The sequence below is a fragment of the Myotis yumanensis genome, unplaced genomic scaffold (assembly GCF_028538775.1).
Source record: "Myotis yumanensis isolate MYYU_CA2020_CCGP unplaced genomic scaffold, mMyoYum1.0.hap1 SCAF_11, whole genome shotgun sequence".
NCBI lineage: Eukaryota > Metazoa > Chordata > Mammalia > Chiroptera > Vespertilionidae > Myotis > Myotis yumanensis.
In genome coordinates, this window is record NW_027223762.1 from 35,047,196 (window position 1) to 35,064,425 (window position 17,230).

General features: G+C 42.4%; 1 protein-coding gene and 2 pseudogenes across 2 annotated transcripts in view; 2 read left to right on the plus strand and 1 right to left on the minus strand.

Annotated features, from left to right (window-relative positions):
• Positions 1–5,317: 5,317 nt before the first annotated feature.
• On the minus strand, positions 5,318–6,492 carry LOC139019640 (selenide, water dikinase 1 pseudogene; annotated as a pseudogene).
• Positions 6,493–6,949: 457 nt separating this feature from the next.
• LOC139019431 (small ribosomal subunit protein eS24 pseudogene) lies at positions 6,950–7,342 on the plus strand (annotated as a pseudogene).
• Positions 7,343–9,728: 2,386 nt separating this feature from the next.
• COMMD1 (copper metabolism domain containing 1) overlaps positions 9,729–17,230 on the plus strand; it is a 171,768-nt gene continuing 164,266 nt past the window's right edge. For both annotated transcript variants that reach the window (XM_070429310.1, XM_070429309.1), the window contains exons 1-2: positions 9,729–9,899; positions 16,147–16,270. The gene's annotated coding sequence lies outside the window, so the exon portion shown is untranslated. The remainder of the gene's footprint in view (positions 9,900–16,146; positions 16,271–17,230) is intronic.

Consider the following 17,230-nt stretch of genomic DNA (forward strand, 5'->3'; position numbering starts at 1 on the left):
CTGGGTCTGATTCCGGTCAAGGGCACGTACCTTGGTTGCAGGTTCCTCCTCAGCTGGGGCCCTGGTCAGGGCTTGTGCAGGAGGCAACCAATTGTTGTTTCTGTCTTTCCCTCTCTCTTCCACTCTCCCTAAAAATCAATGAAAAAATATCCTTGGGTGAGGATTAACAAAACAGAAAAGAAATCAATGGAAAAATATCTTTGGGTGAGAATTAACAACAAAATAATAATAATATGCCAAAAATACCTGACATTAAAGCTGTTAAAAATAGTATATTTCTAACTTCCTTTTTAATATTTTACCTTCCTCTTCACCAGATCCTATAAAAGGGCCCATAACCACCCAATACCACTATAGATAGGGAGAGAGGAAACAGTAGTAGAAATAAAGATCTTAATTGATTGCGATGAAAATATTTACAAATTTTACAAAAACAGACACCCATCTGAATACACTACTAGTACTTCTCCCAGGGCCTTGGAGGATGCCTATGCAAGTCAGGGACTGATGGAGATGACAAGGAACACCTAAGTGTTCCTTGGATTTGGAGGAGGTGGGGATGAGCATGAGGATCCAGCAGAGGAATGGTCTTCCAGCTCCTTAGGCTCAAGACTGTGGTTTGGATATAAAGCAGATGGCCTTGTTCTGAGATCACAAGCTAGTAAGGCCTGAGGCTATATCAATTACACAAGGAATGAGGCAAGTTTTTAAAGGTCAGTAGCACCATCCTCTGGCGTTTATGCATGATCATCCAGCACAGATCTGTCTCACCACTCGGGAGATGTATCAGTGTGCTGAGGCACAGGAGTGTAAGACAAGACGTGGATTCCACTACTGTGCTGCTACTGTAACTATTTGCTAATCTGTTTCTTGAGGCAGATCATATCATCTTTGGGTATTGTTTTCAACAACAGTAAAATAAAACAACTAAAATTATCTATTGATGGCATATACTAAGATCTTCTCATAGAAATAATTTTTATCCTGTCTGAAATATGGCTGATCTCTTCCATGATCTGAAGTGTATTTTGCAGTCAGAACAAAGAAAATAGGGAAGTAAAAAAGAGAATTAGATGGCATAGACAGGTGACTCCAGGTGGGGCAGCACTCCAGCACCGGCAGGGGCTGCTAACATTTTTCCCTCATGCCAAGGAAACCTCACTGGGCCTTAGAAGGAGTCCTGAAAGTTGAGCCTCATTTGCTTCAAGTTGAATCTACCTGTCTAGAAGCTTTCTATTACTCCCCCCCCCCCCCCAATTATTTGAAGTTACCATTTATTGGGTATTTACTTTGTGCCAGCCACGTATATGCTTGTCAATTTTTCTCAACCTTGTCAACACATTAGAATTATCTAAGAAGCTTTTTTCCCCAAAATATATTTTTATTGATTTCAGAGAGGAAGGGAGAGGAAAAGAGAGATAGAAACATCAGTGATGAGAGAGAATCATTGATCAGCTACTTCCTGCATACCCCACACTAGGGATTGAGCCCGCAACCCGGGCATGTGCCCTGACCGGGCATCAAACTGTGACCTGCTGGTTCATAGGTCAATGTTCACCCACTGAGCCACGCTGGCCAGGCCTAACATCCATTCTTGTGAATTACTTTTAGATATGGGGAGGATGGAAAATAGGCAAATTATTTTTTGTGTTTAAAAGAAGAAGAAGTAGAATTTCCTATTGCTTTAGTTAGCCAAGATAAATGTTCCAATTGGAAATTATAGTTTATTATACACTAGAGGCCCGGTGCATGAAATTCGTGCATGGCGGGGGGGGGGGGTCCCCCTCAGCCCAGCCTGCACCCTCTCCAATCCGGGACCCCTTGGGGGATGTCCGACTGCCGGTTTAGGCCCGATCCTGAGGATCGGGCCTAAACCGGCAGTCGGACATCCCTCTCACAATCCTGGACTACTGGCTCCTAATCGCTCACCTGCCTGCCTGCCTGGTCGCCCCTAACTGCCCCCCTGCTGGCCTGATCACCCCTCACTGCCTCTGCATGCCAGCCTGATCGCCCCTAACTGCCCCCCCCTGCTGGCCTGGCCGCCCCTAACTGCCTCCAGCTGCTGGCTAGGTCACTCCCAACTGCCCCCTCCCTGCCAGCCTGGTTGCTCTTAACTGCCCCCTGCCGGCCTGTACACCCCTTACTGTCCCCCCTCCCGCCAGCCTGGTCGCCCCACGCAGCCTGTTCAGTCGTTTGGTTGTCCCTCACTAATCTCCCTGGTAGCCTGGTTGCCCCACGCAGCCTGCTTGTTCAGTCGTTTGGTCATCCCTCACTAACCCCCCTGCTGGCCTGGTGGTAGGCAGCCATCTTTGCGAGGGTGTGAGGGTTAATTTGCATATTACCTCTTTATTATATAGGCTGTGTCATTATTAATTTTTGAGTACTTATGTATAAGACATGGACTTGGCATTGTGGACAGATACAATTAAATTTTTCTCAGTATCTTTTTCTTTTGTCTAGCCTACCTTGCCTCAACAAATACAGTGGCCAGAATAAGGCTATTGCAGCCAGAAAGATCTGGATTAAATTTTTTCTCTGTCACTTATTAGTTATTGGGTACTTTTTAGTACATTTGGTTCTGTCCACAAAGGCATTTGGTCCATATCAAATGTTCCTTGATATTTGGTCCTGTCAAAAAGGTCCATGCTTAGAAAATATCCCTGGGTTAAAACAGCCCATCACATTTATTTATGCTTTTGATTTACAGGATTAATACATAAAAAATACTATCGTGTTTTAGTGCTCCAAAAATTGTGACAGTCTAGTCTAGAAAGGTTTAGAAGCAACATAATCTAGTGGCAGAAATATAGACTCTTAAACCAGACTATTTGGATATGAATCCCAGCATTGCTATTTACTAGCTGTGTGACTTAGAGTAAGCTATTTAACCTGCATGGACCTTACTTTTTCATCTGTAAAATGGAGATGTAATAGTAACTACCTCATAGTGTTGTTAAATGAGAACTATATGTTAATATTTATAAAGAAATGAAAGAATAGTACTATAAAAGTACTTGAAAAGTAAAATAAATATAATGCTAAATGGAGAAAAAGATCTGGAATGTGATGTCTATCTTAAGCTACAGCTTAAGCTACTCTAGTACACAAAGAAGTTTAGAACTTATTTCAATTGTTCACATTTCTAATTGACTAGCTGGCTTCTAAGCTTGTAGAGGGCAGGAACTGAGCCTTATTCATCTTTATATTTATTTTCTTTCTTCCTTCCTTCCTTCCTTCCTTCCTTCCTTCCTTCCTTCCTTCCTTCCCTTCCTTCCTTCCTTCCTTTCTTTCTTTCTCTTTTTTTTTCAGAGGTTTCCAGCACATTTAATTTTGCAGAATACTGGTTTGTGGTTTTTGAGGATCGACATCTGTATAAATCCCTATAAAATGTCCAATTAACTTCAGTTCTGTAGCAGCCTCTCAGGTACTGTACACATTCTATGACTTGAGCTCCAGTGAGACATGCCAGACAGGCTGCTCTTGGGCTCCCGAAAGGGGGAGTGTCCATGGTAAAGCCTCTTCCAGGTCTTTCTCTCCCCAGTGGCGGTTTCCTTTGACAAGAAGTTGATCAGTTCACATGGTTTTGGGGCCTGTATGTAGGAAGCATTTGGAAACTTGCAGCGATGTGGTGCTTGTTCTCTTATGCAGACATTTGAGGGGTCAGTGTACTTGTGCTTAATGACAGGAATCCCTCCAGATCACTTAGTAGGTTATAATATAAGGAAGCCTCTGCTTCTAAGTAACACAGATAAACACCTTTTTAGATTGCCTATTTTTTCTAGAACTACGAAATTTAACTCAAGAAAATATAGGTCCCGTGAAAGACTTAAAAGTTTTATAAAACTAAAATTTAGTTTTCCCCAATAAATTGTACTTTAGCCAAAACCCTCCCAATGCTTCTAAAATAATACTAAAAGGGGAATCTGATTATACAAGAGCAAAAAAATTAAATATTTACTTGAATAACAAGTTTAAGTTCGAGCTGCAATGTTGGCAATGCAGATTTTTAACACATCACAAAAAACCTGCACAAAATAGTTCTGGCACAAAGGACAAAGTAATGCTCAGAATTAGGTTAAATAGCTGATTTTAAGAAAACAAAAGGCCTGAGATCACTATACAAAATATAAAATGTATTAAGCACTACCATCCATAGAACAGTCTTTATTATTGATTTTATTTAAAAATTGTGTAATTATATATTGAATTGTAAATGAATATTATATATGAACCCTCCCCCCTTTTAGACGGCAATTTCTTGTTGCACTATAGAACATCTAATTACATTGCAAAAAATATTCTGTTTTTGCTATTGATAAAGAAAGCAGTTAATGGCCAAAACCGGTTTGGCTCAGTGGATAGAGCGTCGGCCTGCGGACTGAAAGGTCCCAGGTTCGATTCCGGTCAAGGGCATGTACCTGGGTTGCGGGCACATCCCCAGTAGGAGATGTGCAGGAGGCACCTGATCGATGTTTCTCTTTCATCGATGCTTCTAACTCTCTATCTCTCTCCCTTCCTCTCTGTAAAAAAATCAATAAAATATATTTGAAAAAAAAAAAAAAAAAGAAAGCAGTTAATGATATTACTGTAAATATTAGGAAGGCTACAAAAAAAAAAAATTTCCTTTTTATCTTCTAAGTGCTTTCCATGCAGAGTTAAGCACCTGCCTTAACTGAATGCATATTGGGAAACATCCTGGGTCAAAGAGATACTCTTGAATTAGAAGACGAGGCTTTAAAAATCAAAAACTCAAAAGAATCATGCAACCTTCTTGCTACTGGGATACCACTGTGTCACCAATTCCATCTTTCCAGAATACCTTTCAAGACACTTAAAAAAGATCAAACTGATGATAAATATACATAAAATGAAAGGCACAAACTGCAACTTGACACTACGACTGGTAATGTCTGTGCTATGTGAAAGCACCTTTAAAAAGAGCCGATGTGGCAAGAGATGTGTCTAAAGATTCAAAATGAATCAACAGTATTGGATAACAATATAATTATCAACTCAGAAGCTGCCTCAAGATTAGGTGTATCTTCAGTTAATGTAACAGGAAGGGTGGGGTGGGAACCAGGTAGAGGGGAGCTATGGGGGGGGGAAAAGAGGAATATCTGTAATAATCTGAATAAAGATTTTTTTTAAAAAAAAAGGCAATAGATTTTATCTTATTAATTGCATCCACTCACAAATAGACCTCAGGTCACCAGATGTGTAGACACAATGAGATTTTTTGTTGTTTATAGTCTTTAATTGAAATGATAAAGGAAATAGATCTATTTAAAAACAAAACAAATAGCTATTTCGGTCTAGATTAAAAGGTGGCACCAGGTGTGGGATTCACATTTTGAGTGGCCACCTGTGGTGCGACTTTGATGATCCAGGGTTTGTCTATGATTCTGGCTGTACAATTGCCCTTCTCTACGATACCTATAATCCATGCTTGGTGACCTCCACCATATTTGGGAGACTTTATCTCTGCACAGAACCGAGCTGCTTGCTCACATGGTAAACAGATTAGAAGGCCTCCTGATGTCTCCAGGCAGGTCCCATGCATGAGGCCAAACATGTTTCCCCAGGCCTTGCTCACAGCAGCCATCTTGGCCAGGACAGGGAGGTTGTGAATCACAAAGGACACCTCGTTCCTCTGCTGTTTAGCTAGGTTCTGTGCATGGCCCAGAATTCCAAAGCCAGTGATATCAGTGGCAGCGTGGCACTGAACGTGTGCACGAGTCCAGTAGCTGTTCTGTTGAGCCTTGCCATATTCATCATTGCCTCCTGGTATGCCAACTCCACATCTTCTTGAGTGACCACTAGTTTAATTTTATTCCACTTTTCAAGAATATCCAACCACTGGTGCACAGCCACGGCCACTTATGTCCCCAGGGGCTTTGTGAGAACCAGCACGTCCCCAGGCACTGCGTTATCTGGCATGAAGAATTCATCGGGCTGGCAGACAGTTGTAGCCACTCCTCCTAAAACAATCCAGGGGTTTACCACTGTTTGTCTGCCTGTTATAGACGCTTCTGCCTCCTCTGCTGCATCTTTAAAACCCTGTATAATTAGGGGCATCACTTTATCCCTTTTCCTATCGGTCATTTTATTACTGATTCCAAGAAGCATCAGCATATTGTCACATTCTGTGACCCACATTGCATAGAGGTCACCGAGTACATTAGTACATGCTATCCTGCCCATCATATAAGGGTCGACAATATGATAAATATAATCTGTGGTTTGCACCAAGGAAAGACCACTGTGCCTCAAAGGAATGACACAAGTATTCATCCCAATGCCAAGCCTTGGCATAACTGCTTCCAGAAACTGCTCATCTTCTTGGAAGTGGTTCTCTTGTAAGGATTCCAGCAATTTCTGCAGGACATCTTGGGGCACTTTGCAGCCAGTGCCCTTCAGTTCAGTAAATCTTCTTAATCAGAAGCTCTTGTCCAATTCATAACTTTCCGGGTTAAAAGACTCCCATTTAGACATGGTTCTTGGGTGTACACACCTCACAGCTGGGCCCCTCTCCTCCCTCTCTTAGTCCACTGGATTCTCAGATACACCTACCTCCAAGCCCCTAAGCCCAGGACACCAACAATGGAAGGGACATGGTGAGGTGGGTGCACCGACCAGGCATTCACCATAAAACACACATCGGGGCATGGAACTCCACAACACCTTGAATCTCAGGCTGTTGCTTTTAAAGGCCAACGGGGCCTGGGTTCTTTGTGCAGCGTGGCGGGGGAGGCAGCACGGTATCGCTGGCAGGGCCATGCCCAAACGCCCCCCAACGTGGCGACAGCAGGGAACCACGTGTGGCCCACTGGCCGGCCCACGCCCGGCCCGGGCGCCCAGGTTCAGTCAGCGCTGTGCCAGGGGATCCTCTTTTCTTTTTAAAAATATTTTTGCTTTTTCCTCCCTGGCTGCTTAAAATTCAACCATCATCATGAATGACACAGTAACTATCCAAACCAGGAAGTTCATGACCAACAGACTACTTCAGCGGAAGCAAATGGGCATTGACGTCCTTCACCCTGGGAAGGCAACAGTGCCCAAGACAGAAATTCTGGAAAAACTAGACAAAATGTACAAGACCACACCTGATGTCATCTTTGTGTTTGGATTCAGAACCCACTATGTTGGTGGCAAGACAACTGGCTTTGGCATGATTTACGGTTCCTTGGATTACTCAAAGAAAAACGAACCTAAACATAGACTTACAAGACATGGCCTATATGAGAAGACAACCTCAAGAAAACAGAGAAAGGAACGCAAGAACAGAATGAAGAAAGTCAGGGGGACTGCAAAGGCCAATGTTGGTGCTGGCAAAAAGGAGTAAAGATTCTTCAGTGACTTTATCTGTGATGATTGTGCAGATTTTTCATAAGAGGATTAATAAACTAAATTTTTATGTGAAAAAAAGTGTTTTTCATTGATTTCAGAAAGGGAGAGGGAGAGAGATAGAAACATCAATGATGAAAATCATTGATTGGCTGCCTCCTGTACACCCTCTACTGGGGATGGAGCCCACAACCTGAGCATGTGCCCTGACCAGGAATTGGTTCATAGGTCGACGCTCAACTATTGAGCCACTCCAGCTGGGCTTCATCTTTATATTTCTAATGTCTGGGACTTGGTAAGCACAAACAGACAGAAAGAACCTTGTTCATGGAATCCAAATACTCTGATTTGAATCTTCACTACCTACTACTTGTCTTGGAATAATTCATTTAACTTCCAAGACCCTCAGTTCCTGCAACAGTAAAGTCAAGGTAATACCGCTTTCAACTATTGTGAGGATTAAAGGAGACAATAATTTAGGGAAGTGTCTGAAATGTATGTGGTCAATCAATATGGGCTTCCTTGGTATTTACAATACTAAAATTTATGTAAATATTTTTCAATATTACTTAAATAAAGGGGTATCTATTAACCTAAGTATCCTATAACAATGTAGTTTTGCAAAGTTTATAAGATCTACTATGAGTCTACGTGAGAAGTTCTTTAAGAAAATACATAGAGCCCTAACCGGTTTGGCTCAGTGGATAGAGCGTCGGCCTGCAGACTCAAGGGTCCCAGGTTCGATTCCGGTCAAGGGCATGTACCTTGGTTGCGGGCACGTCCCCAGTGGGGAGTGTGCAGGAGGCAGCTGATCGATGTTTCTCTCTCATCGATGTTTCTAACTCTCTATCCCTCTCCCTTCCTCTCTGTAAAATATTAAAAACAAACAAACAAACAAAAAACAACCATACCCTCAGGTGAGGATTAAAAACCACCACCAACAAAAAACACAGATTGCTAAGGTCCCACCCAGAGTTTTTTAATTCAGTAGGTCTGGGGTGGGGCCTGAGAATCTGAATTTCTGACCAGTTTTCAGGTGATGTTAATGTTGCTGGTCCATGAAGCACACTTTGAAAATAACTGTTAGAACTTTTTTTTTATTTCCCTCCCTACTTCACTTGCCTAATTTCGCATTTAATCTTCAGTCCTTCCCTCACCATAGAACATAGTGCTCCATGGCACAGTGTACGTAACCCTATCACATAACTTATCACATGATATTGTAATGTCCTATTTATGTGTGCTTCTCTCCTACCAGACTCTTATCCTCAGCACCGAACACTATGGATAAAGCGGGGACTATTGCAAATACATTTCAAGGGGAGAATCTGGTAACATGAGAATCTTACAATTGTGCATTTCCCTTGACCCAGCAATTATATTTCTATGAATTTATTGGAAGTAATCAGGTATATGTATACACTTATGTATATGAATAGTCACCTGGTATTGTTTATACAAGTGAAAAACTGTCCAACCATTTTGGGATTGGTTGAACATCTTATATCTATTAAGTGCCATCACACTCATTAAAAAGGATTGTGTAATCTTTTAATTTACGTGGAAATATAGGAGACATTACTGGGAGAACATACTAGTAATAGGATCACATTTTTCTATTAAAAGAAAATGTCACGTGTATGCATGGCAAGTCTCCAAGTTTATATATCACTGTTAAATTATTTCTGGATGGCGAGATGGAGGCTGCGTTTAACTTTCTTTTACATGCGTTTTATGTACTTTTGTACACTTTTGCAGGGAGCAGGCATTTTTTAAAAAGCAGCTTCCTTCTTAGAATCAGAAAATACAAGGGAACTATAGAGTCCGGCGGGGATTCCACCCACTCGGGGGCTGAGGTAAGGTGAAGGGGCTCGGCGACCGGAAACACGCCTCGTGGGCCCTCGGGAATTCTGGGTAACGCACGGATACCACATTACCTCACGAAGAAACTTACCATTTAAAAGAAAAATACCTCTTGCCTTTATCACATCTATTAATCTGAGCGCAGAGAGCCGTTTCTATCCTGAGAAGCTAGAAGGGGAGGTGCGGCGAGTGAAGGTTTCTTTCTTTAAAATGAAAAGGCCTTCCTCGCTCTTCCCCGCCCCCCACTCCCCCTCAGTCTGAAGGGGCTTCGAATTCCCCTTGGGGAAGGCCGTTTCCATGGGTGACGATTCGCGGGAATGCGGTGAAAGGACCGTCGGCAAATCCACCATTGTGTTCGAATGCCGCCCTGAAGGAGGACGCACGCGCACGGCGCGGCTGGGGGCGTACCGGCGAGGCGCGCCCTGATTGGCTCACTGGGCTTCAGGCTCGGCGCTCCGAGGCCAGGGCGGGGCGGAGCCGCGCGCGTGCGCAGAATCGTCTCTGCGCGCCGGGCAGTTCGTCCCCATTCCCTAGTAGGCGCTTCAGCCTGGGAACTGAGCGAGGGGCTCAGTGCCTGCCCCGGAGGAAGGAGCGGGTTCAATGTCCTCGCACCCCTAACTAGCAGGCTCTTCTCCGAGGCTTGGCCCACTGCGGGCGTGAGACGGAGGAAGAGGCGAGGCCCAGGCGGAAAGGTCGGGTCAGGGGCTGGCGATTGCCTGCGTAGTGAAGGGCTGGGCAGGCCGGTGCGGGAGGGGAGGGGGACGGGGTGGGGGCGAGAGGAGGGACCGCCTGTCCCACAGACCCCCGCTAGAGACTTCAGTGAACAGTGAAACCTCTAAGATAATTGTTGAGGAGGTGGTGACTAAGCTTAAGCTTGTGTTTGGAGTACAGGTTGGTAACCAACTTTTGGATGACTATATGGTCTTTGGGTTTGAGGTATCAATAGGACATGTCTGTGGAAATGTTTACAGGAAGTCTTTTAAGGCAATCTTTGTGAATTACCTGTAAAAAAAAAAATGGGTCCCTGATTTGTGACTTTAGGACATTCAAAACAATTGGTAAAGTGTTATAAAATTAGTTATCTTCTCTTTGGCTAATCATATATATGATGATTAGTTTATAGCTTTGCTCTAACAGTCTACCATTTCGAGTCCCAGAGAGTGTAGAAGAATCACAAAGTTGTGGAAGAGTAAAACCTCCACGAGAGGCCTGGAAACGGGGTAAAGCTTTCAGATTAAAGATTTCCAGATCACATGGAGAATGATGGTCAGAGGCGAGTCATATGTATTATTTTAAGGGCTGCCCGACATTCTATCATACTTATATATTAGGGCAGTAGAGAAGATTATGAGTTTTTTAAACAAGCCTCAGTTTAGCCCTAGCTGGATAGAGTGTCAGCCTGCGGACTGGAGGGTCCCGGGTTCCATTCTGGTTAAGGGCACATGCCGGGTTGCGGGCTCCATCCCAATAGGGGGCAGCCAATCAATGATTCTCTCTCATCACTGATGCTTCTATCTCTCTCTCCCTCTCCCTTTCTCTCTGAAATCAATAAAAATATATTTTAAAAAACAACAAACCATAACATGGCTTTCTTAAAAATATGTTTTTAAAAAAACAAGCCTCAATTTAAATTCTAGTTTCCCCAAAACTAGCAGTATGACTAGAGGTAGTTATTGATGAGCCTTGGTCATCAATAAAATGCTAAGTAATCAGGTTCCCAATACCATAATTTATGTATTACCATAATTTTAACCTTTCTCCTCTTTTCTGGACATTTAATATTGTTTCTTGTCAGAGTCTTTATGCTGGAATCCAAGAATTGTTAGGGTCCTGATTTTAGGATCTTGGTCCACAGGCTTTAAAAACATTTTTTAATGTTCATTTACAGTGATTAAGCCTTAGGGAATTGACTTACAAGGGCTGATTTAAAAATGCCAATTCATTAATAAACTGACCAATACCTCTATTGGTTGCTTAGAATGCATTGTTTTTAGTATTTTACTAAAAGCACACTTCCTATTTCTTCCTTTCTGTCTATTTTGCCTTTTTTTGTGTGTCTTCTTGTCTCTCTATTTTGAACACTGTATTGTTCATTCCTCTTCAGTTTGTATTGATCCTGAGTGATATAACTTTGGCCATGAAGTATTCCAGAATCCTATTGGCAGAAGTCTGTGTAGGAGGAATGACAGCTGGAGGAAAAGTCACCCAATAGGCATAGGCTCCAAGGAAGGGCTAGCAGTCCAAATAGAAAAGTCCAAGAGAATCAGCAAATATGATTCCCATCTGATGGACAGGGGTAGTATAACAGAAGGGATTTTGAGACAGACAGTTTTTTAGGTTCAGGATCAGGGCAAAAACATTGACAAGGAGATCCATTTTTGGTGACAGAGGAAGCAGCCAGCTACTGAAAGACAATGGGGGAAAAACAAATCCATTGGGAAATATCTGCAAGATTTACAAGGCTAGGGTTTAAGGTCAGGCTATAGCCCCCGAAGGGAGCTGAATTTGAAAACCAGTAGTCAGGACTGAAGTTTAGTCTGACAGACTGGCCACATCTTGAGGGAAAGCTACTCATTTGTAAATATGCCCAGGGTTAATTGCCAGGATGGAAGAAATGACTGTTCTCAGTCCCTCTCACTTGTGCAGAGACAGAAAGCAGCTCACCTCAAGGATCAGTTCAGGAACATGGGAAGGTTTTAGTCATAAAATATGCTGTGCACAAGGAAATGCCTCCATAATAAATATTATTTATAGTAAAATTGTATAAACTGTTTCCGAGATTTCTTGTTGAAAATCAATATCACCTGATCAGTCAGGATTCAGAAAAAAGGTGGTACCATCAAACTGGGTAATTAAGGATCTATAATGATAAAAACATAAAATACTAATTAGACCAGACAGCCGAACGACCTTCTGGATGTCCTTCTGTATGACCTTCTGTGGACAAAGCCAGGGCTGTGAGAGCTGAGGCAAGCTGCTGCGGCTGTGAGGGCCGAACCCCTTGCACAAATTTCGTGCATCAGGCCTCTAGTAGTTTAATAAAGAGGTTATTTATGCCCTGGCTGGCCAGTGTTGTTCAGTGGTTAAAGCGTTGGCCCTTGCACTGGATTGCAGGTTCCCTGCCATGGTCAGGCCATGTGACAGAGGCATCCAATCGATGTGTCTCTCTCACATCGATGTTTCTCTCCCTCTCCCTCCCTCCCTTCTACTCCCTATAAAAATCAATGGAAAAATATCCTTGGTGAGGATTAATAACAACAACAAAAGGGTATTTATAAAGGCAAGGTTTAGAAAAGACTAGGATGTTGTAGTACCCCATGGCTAGTAACAGCAGGGAGCTGATACCATCCCTAAGCTAGGAAGGGGAAGGAATGGTGGCTGAATCCCCTTGAAGACCTATGCTATGACAGCCCACTGATAGGAGTGGTGATTTTAGCAGAGGGGAACCGCCAACATGGCTATGTGGCAGGGAGGGAGCCAGGGAAATAAATATCCTTTCCTCACTCTTTTACCAATTTCCTACCAGTATCAGCCCCCCTCCAGAGTTTCTGAACACAACTAGAAGTCAGAGTGTAAAGTGACACAGTCCATATAGGTCAGCCTCTCAGGGCACAGAGTGGGCTAGAGAATGAATCTGAAGGGAAAATAGATTATCTGTGGTGTGTAGGTTCTCATTAAATCTAACCAAAGTCTCACTTTCCAGGCCTGAGTATCTTGGGCTTTTCATCCTTTTTTGCCTGTGTCATCAACATCTTGGATTTTAGGCTTACCTTTCTTTGGGGCATATGGCCCTCTATCCACTAAACTCACACCCCCTGTGGAAGAGTCAAAATGTCCGAGCCTCTGAGCTGTCACTTGGTTCAATCAAAGCCACAGCTGCCCCAGAAAAGGAAATCTGGTTCCTATAAGAGGGGCAAAGCCTATAGGAGCTCTTCCTACCTCCTTAAGCATGATTACCTGTAATTTAATGAAGGTATAGGCAGTCCTATAAAGCCTGTGAGGAAACAGGATTAGCTCCGGAGGCAGCCCTTCCCCAACTGGAGAAAGGGAGCACGTAGCAAACCCCATCTGAAGGTTGACTGTCATTCAACCTATTCTGCCCAACTAGGTAGAGCCTTCATTCAAATTTCCATTGGAGCATAACTATCAGAGAATAATTAAAACTGGCCAAATGGAAAGGATACTCTCCATTGGCAGCTTTCTGCTGCTTTTTTTTTTTAATGATTGATTTTAAAGAGAGAGAAACATCGAATTGTTGTTCCACTTATTTATGCATTCATTTGATTGTTGTATGTGCTCTGACCAAGGATGGAACCCACAACCTTGGCATATGCGGATGACACTAACCAACTGAACTACCCGCCCAGGCTCTACTGCTTTTTTGGAGTTCTCTAAGAGGTGGAGACTGATTCTGCTCCTTTGAGTGTAGGCTGATTTAGTGACTCACTTCTAGCAAATAGAATAAGCAGAAGTGATGGTACACCACTTCTAAGACTGGCTAATAAAAAGCATTAGGGCTTCTTTTTTCCTCGCTCTCTTAATGCACTTGCTCTGGGGGAACCAAGCTGCCATGTTGTTGCTAGACAACAAATTTAGACTAGAATGATATATTCAGAAGAAATTATTTTATCTGTAGACCAAAAAGCAGCAACACCACCCATTTCATGATGAGTATTTAATTTCTTTCCCTTTTCTGCATTAGTAAAGAAGCAAATGGGTATTTGATTTGCTAATATTAATGTATGAGTCAAGAAATTTTTTAAATGTCTTTTTCTATTTTCTCCACATATTAATAAAAATCTTTAATAGCAGTTATTATCATTTTTAAAAAACATTAAATAATATGTCTTTACTTAGTTTATTTTAAATTATAGTTTCCCTGCTCACTCAAATATTTAGCACAGATAGCTCCATGGAGATGACAAAATGCAGTTCAAACACAAGTCAATTCCTTTCTTCTCCAGTGTGTGTGATCTGTTTCCATGGAAATTTCATGTTGACTGGGGACTGTAAAAATACTATACGCAAACATATCTCAGAAGCAAACCTTTTTAGAGAATAATCACAATTTAATTTGAGTCACCCCATTAAATTTTTTCAAATAATAGAAAAGAAGACTGTATTCTTCTTTAGCAAAGGCCATTCTGCAATTTACCTTAGCTCAGTATATTAGTCTAATACAGTTAGAGATTATAGGGACTTTAATTTGCCTTTTGATGAGATTAAAATTAAATCTTAATGATTTGGTAAATGTATTCATTCAAAAAAGATTAAGAACTTAATATGAATGAGCAAGGTATTGTTGGAAAGCTGAAAGGAATACAAAGGTGTACACCAACACAATAATGGTGTAAAATGAGATTATTATAGTAAAGTTGACAATGTGCTCTGGGAGTGCAGAGGAACGAAGGGATATTTATGGTTGTGAAGATCAGGAAATTTTCTTGGGTGAAATGGCAATTGTACTGGATTTTTTTTTTCTAAATATTTTTATTGATTTCAGAGAGGAGGGGGAAGGACAGAGAGAAAGAAACATCAATGATGAGAGAGAATCATTGATCGGCTGCCTCCTGCACTCCCCACACTGGGGATTGAACCCGCAACCTGGGCATGTCCCTGAACTGAGAATTGAACTGTGACCTCTGGTTTATAGGTTGATGCTCAACCACTGAGGGATGCTGGCTGGGCTGTACTGGGTCTTAAACAATGAAAAAGTAAGGAGAGGATTTTCCTGGTGAGGGAAATCATCTGATAAAGAACTAAGTTGGGAAAGCAGAGGGTGTTTGGGGAATAATGAGAAGTCTATCTGGATGAGATGTAATGGAAACTGGGGGGGGGGGGGGGGGGCGGGGGAGATAAGGTAGGGTGTGACTAGGTTTTCTAGGGCCTTGAATGCCATGCTAATTTGAATGTTAGCAGTAGTGTTAGGTGATAATTATCTGGACTGCCAACAGTTGAATATTGGTAATGAGAAAGTAAGGAAAGGGAATAACTGAAAGGAGTAAGAAAGCAGCAAAGTAGCTTGAAGAACTAGCAGGCTTGAAAAATGTTATATTTGCCTGGCCAGTGTGGCCCAGTGGTTGAGCATCGAGCTATGAACCAGGAGATTACAGTTCGATTCCTGGTCAGGGCACATGCCTGGGTTGCAGGCTCGGTCCATGCAGGAGGCAGCCAATCAATGATTCTCTCTCATCATGAATGTTTCTATCTCTCTCTCCTTTTCCCTTCCTCTCTGAAAATAATAAAACTATATTTTTTTAAAAGAAAAGAAAAATGGTATATTTGAGAGATATGGTGGGTTTAAAATATGTCCACAAATTTTTGAAGTTCTTTTCTTTAAGAGATGGAGACTGATTCTTCTCCTTTGAGTGTAGGCTGGATTTAGTGACTCGCTTCTAGCAAATAGAGTAAGTGATGGTACACCACTTCTAAGAATCTATAATAATAAAAGTGTAATATGCTAATTAGCCTGGACGTCCTTCTGGACATCCTTCTGTACTTCTGGACAAAGCTGGGGCTACGAGGGAAGCCCGGGACCTGGGTGCCAGAGGGAAGCCGGTGCTGGCAACCAGGGGAAGGAAGGCCTACTCTTGCACAAATTTCGTGCATTGGGCCTCTAGTAGCTAATAAAAGGCATTGGGGCTTTCTTCTTTCTTTCTTTCCTGAATCATTTGCTCTGGGGGAACCCAGCTGCGATGTTGTGAGGAAACTCAAACTTGGAAGTGGATTCTACAGCCACAAGTCAAGCTCTGAATGACATCTTTTTAAAAAATATATTTTTATTGATTTCAAAGAAGAAGGGAGAGGGTGAGAGATAGAAACTTCAATGCCAGAGAATTGTTGATTGGCTGCCTCCTGCACATCCCCTACTGGGGATTAAACTGGCAACTTGGGTATGTGCCCTGACCAGGAATTGAACCGTGACCTCCATATTCATAGGTCGATGCTCAACCAGTGAACCACACCGGCTGGCTGAATGACATCTTGATTGCAGCCTTCTGAGAGACCCAGAGCCAGAACGACCATCAACTAAGCTGATCCTATATTCTACAGACACTATAAGGTAAGTTTTTGTTGTTTTAATCTGCTAAATTTTGAGGTAATTTGCTATGCGGGAATAACTAATGCAGGAGGTGTGGGAATAGGATACTTACAAACATGTTTGGGGGTTCAGAAGAAGGAACCAATGGAGACTGAGAGAGTGTTGATCCCACAAGAGAAGGGAAATCATGGTTAGGCCAAATTCTGGAGGAAGATTGTAGGGGAGAGGATTGTCAGAAAAGGGTAGAGAAATTATTTTTGGAAAGGAAGAGTGAGGATCAGAAAATAATTTCAGATTGGAAAGATAAAAGATGAAATCAAGCTGGATGCCTGTGGTTCCTGCAGCAAAGGAGGTCATGTCACTGGCTGAGATGAAGGAGTCTCTGGGATCAGAGCTTCAGGTGAGTAAGTAAAATTTGGAAGAATTGTGAGATATCACACAGAGAGTCAGGTAGAGCAAAGAACATAGTTCTCTCCAGCTGTGCTTAGCACCCTGGAGAATAAGCTGAGAAAGTAGACAGTGAAGTTTACTCAGGATTGGGGATTGATAAGGCAGATATTGCCGGGAGCCGGTCCATCCTTGCTGCTTGACACAGTCGCTGCAGGAAAGAAACATCTGCACAGCATATGTTTCAAGGGACCTGGCATATATAGCATATTGTTCTTAATATGTTTGCTCCCTTTAGCGCCATGTGTTTTAACCAAGGTCACCTCTCCGAGAAAGGTTGTTTCCCCAGGTGGGGATCTTTCCCTGAGGTTAGGGAGGGGATACAACCCCTTAATTAAGTGTCAGGCGGGTAGTTAAGCTACATAATCTTTACTCCCTGGAATGGAGATAAGAAACGCCCTAACCTTTGTAATAAAAATTGACAGGATTAAAATCGGCTGGTATAAATATAGATGTAACAAGACAATAATCATCAGATCCTGATCAGTTCCTAACCAGAACTCTGACCAGAACTTTGGCTGGAGATCCTGGCTA